Source organism: Halictus rubicundus, unplaced genomic scaffold (genome assembly GCF_050948215.1).
Source record: "Halictus rubicundus isolate RS-2024b unplaced genomic scaffold, iyHalRubi1_principal scaffold0052, whole genome shotgun sequence".
NCBI lineage: Eukaryota > Metazoa > Arthropoda > Insecta > Hymenoptera > Halictidae > Halictus > Halictus rubicundus.
In genome coordinates, this window is record NW_027488593.1 from 662,309 (window position 1) to 666,393 (window position 4,085).

The window sequence follows — 4,085 nt, forward strand, 5'->3', positions numbered from 1 at the left end:
TCGGCAGACTCAGAAATCCTTCCAGGCCCTTGGAAAACCCGTCGAGGCGTGGGACGAATGGCTCGTCTTCCTGATGACGGAGAAGTTGGACGACGCAACCAGGCTCGCGTGGGAGGTTTCCCTCAACGATCCCACTGCCGTCCCACGTTTTGAGTCTCTGGAGACCTTCTTGGAGAACCGCGCTCACTCCTTCACGTCCATGAGGAGCGTAGATGTTCCCAAGACTCAGAGGACGGATGATTCGTCAGGACGTCGCGGCTCCTCCACCCGCCATCTGATGGCCGTCAAGGTCGAGGAATCGAAGCCGAAGGGAAAGAGCGGCCGTCAGTGCCCGCTCTGCACCGGAAACCATGCACTCGGATCGTGCAGACGATTTCAAGAGTCGTCTGCTACGAAACGCCGGGAATTCGTCGACAGCCAGGGTCTCTGTCTCTCGTGCCTCGCGCCTGGACACCGACTCCCTCAGTGCACCTCCACATTTCGGTGCTGGGTTTGCGGTCAGCGGCATCACACGACGCTTCATGACGCCTGTGCCGCCAAGGACAGGGACAGCCTGGACACTTCCGCCACAGCAGCCATCCACGCGGTGAAGACGCATCAGGGAATCCTCCTGGCAACGGCACGGGTCAAGTTCGAGGCTCCAGATGGAAGGACTCTCCTGGTGCGAGCGCTGCTGGACTCAGGCTCGGAGTCGTCGTTCCTGAGCGAGTGGGCTGCTCAATCGCTGCGATTGCGGAGACAGGCGGTGCGAGTGTTATTAACAGGGTAGCAGGGCACCAACGTCGGGACTGCTCGCTCAGAGGTACGGGTAAGATTGTGTTCCCCGTGCGACTCAGAGTTTCAGGTGGATCTGGAGGCTTTGGTGACCAAATCCCTTACCGCTCCCACGCCGTCGAAGCACGTGGTGCAACAGGAATGGCCACACATCCGAGGTTTGCCACTTGCTAATCCGGACTTCGCCAATCCGGCACGCGTGGATGTGCTTCTCGGAGCCGACGTGTGCGGACTCCTATTCCGAGAGAGAAGGGTCGGACCGGCCGGAACGCCGGTCGCCGTGCGAACGCCGTTCGGATGGACACTGATCGGCCCCGCTGGAGAAAATCCTGCCCCAACCAGGAGCGCCCGGATCCATCATGTGAGCTGCGAGGATCCGCTCCCAGATCTCCAACGGTTCTGGGAGATCAAAGACGTGCCATCGTCGCAGTTGCTGTCTCCAGAAGACCTGAAATGCGAGAACCTGTTCAACGACACGACGTTTCGGTATAATTCGGGACGGTATGTTGTCAGGTTACCTTTCAGGGGGGAGGGACGACCACCCACGGGTAAGTCGAGAGTGGCCGCACTCCGGAGACTTCTCAGCGCTGAGACAAGACGAGAACGGGACCAGCAGTTGAGGGAACACTACGTGACCTTCATGCAGGAGTACCGTCGACTTGGACACATGACCGTCGCACGAGCCCCCCTCCAGGAACGAGGCCAGGGGTATTATATACCGAATCATGCGGTCTGGAAGATGACCGCCGGGAAGAATAAGATCCGCGTCGTCTTCAACGCTTCAGCTGCGTCAATCGCAGGCCGCTCCCTCAACGACGAGCTGCTGGCGGGACCAAAGCTGCAGAGCGACCTGTGGGCGATAATCACTCGCTGGCGCCTCTTCAGGGTGGCCTTCTCGACAGACATCGTCAAGATGTTCAGGCAAATCTCGGTGCACCCTGAAGATCAAGATTGGCTCCGCATCCTATGGAGAGATGACGCCTCTCACGCCGTGTCTGATTTTAGGCTGACCACGGTGACGTACGGAACCGCCCCCGCCCCGTACTTAGCGCACAGGGTGTTGCAACAGCTGGCGACGGACGAGGAAGGTCGATTCCCTTTGGGCGCCCAGGCCCTCCGTCGTAACTGCTACGTGGACGACATCCTCTGCGGCGCGGACAACCTCCAGCAGGCGCGGGAAGTACGTCGTCAGCTGACCGGCATCCTCGAGTCAGCCGGATTTCCGTTGGACAAATGGGCCACCTCGATCCCCGAGCTCGGCTCAACGGACTCGGACCTGAAGACGATTCAGGACGAGGATATCCACGGCGCACTGGGACTCCAGTGGGACACGCGAAACGACTCCCTGGCCGTGCGAGGGCTCCGGCTGCCAATCTTGTCCGCGGCGTCCCCCTGGACGAAACGGACGATTCTGTCCGAAATAGCTCGCCTATTCGATCCGTTGGGATGGCTGGCACCCGTGATAATTCGTGCCAAAATTTTAATGCAGGACCTCTGGCTGGCAGGAGTGACCTGGGACGAGCCCGTTAGTCCATCACTCGATCACCGCTGGGCAGTCTTCAGGGGTGAGCTCGATCAACTGGGAGACGTCGCGATCCCAAGGTGGACCCACTTCTCTCCACGCAGTTGCGAGTCGGAGCTCCACGGCTACTGTGATGCTTCGGAACGCGCTTATGCTGCCGCGGTCTACCTCACAGTTCGCCGGCCCTCTGGAACGACGACGTCGCTGCTGCTGGCAAAGTCTCGCGTAAGCCCGATCAAAACGCAGAGTATTCCACGATTCGAGCTCTGCGGGGCCGTCCTCCTCGCTCGGCTCTTGGCCTGCTTGCGGGCCTCCTTGGACCTCAGAGGAACGCCAGTGTACTGCTGGACTGACTCCACAGTAGCATTGGCCTGGATCCGCTCACATCCATCGAGATGGAAGCCATTCGTCGCTCACCGCGTGTCAGAGGTACAGACTGTCCTACCTGGAGCATCGTGGAGGCACGTAAACACCCTGGACAACCCCGCAGACTTGGCTACGAGAGGGATCTCAGCAGGTGAACTCCGAGTCGCTGACCACTGGTGGAACGGGCCTCTCTGGCTTCAACTTCCCAGCTCCGAGTGGCCAACCTCGACGGCGACTCCGGCGGTATCAGAGGATACTCCAGACGAGCGTCACGTCTCCGTGGTCGTTGTGCAAGCTCCGGAACCTGAAGACGTCTATGCGGAACGATTCTCGACCCTCTCTGCTAATTCGGACCACCGCCTACGTGCGCCGCTTCGCCAACAACTGCAGAGCCGCTAGTACTCGAGCCGGGGGTTCACTCACAGCATTGGAGCTGCGAGAAGCACTCCAGGCAGCGGTGCGATCTGATCAGCAGAGAACGTTCCAAATCGAGCTCGACGCCCTTCGGCACGGTGAGGCTGTTCCGTCGTCTTCTTCCATCACAGCACTGGCACCCTTCATCGCCGACGATGGAATCCTCAGGGTAGGCGGTCGCCTCCTAAACTCCGGACTGCCGGAACCACGCCGTCATCCAGCCATCCTGGACCGTACATCGCATCTGTCCACGCTGGTGATCCGAGACGCCCATCTATGGACCCTCCATGGCGGAGTGAATGCCACCATGTCCTGGATTCAGCGAGCGTTTTGGATCCCACGTCGCCGACCGCGAGTGAAGCGCCTCATTCGAGAGTACGTCACCTGCACATGGTTGCGAGCGACTACCGGCCTTCAACAAATGGGAAATCTTCCGACCGCCAGGGTGCAACCGTCGAAGCCGTTCCTGCACACGGGAGTCGACTACGCCGGGCCGATCCCCTCAGGACCGCTAAGGGCAGAGGGCACAAGAGTCAGAAGGGTTATGTCGTCGTATTTGTGTGCCTGGCCACCAAGGCCGTGCACTTAGATGCCGTCACCGATCTAACCTCATCCGCGTTTTTGTCTGCCTTCCACAGATTCACTGCCCGACGCGGTCGCTGTCAGCACCTCTACAGCGACAATGCAACGACCTTCAAGGGCGCGGACACCACCCTGCGGCAAATGTTCCACGCCGCTTCGCAGTTCTATTCTTCGGTGGCCGAGGAACTAGCGAATGACGGAACCGAGTGGACGTTCATACCACCGTACTCGCCGCACATGGGAGGCCTGTGGGAAGCCGCGGTTAAGAGCATGAAATCGCACATGAAACGAGTCATTGGAGAAGCTACACTCACTTACGAGGAGATGACTACGCTGTTGAGTCGTATCGAGGCGTGCTTGAACTCCAGACCGTTGACGCCGCTGCCCGAGGATCCGCAGGACTGCGCTCCCCTCACCCCGGGTCACT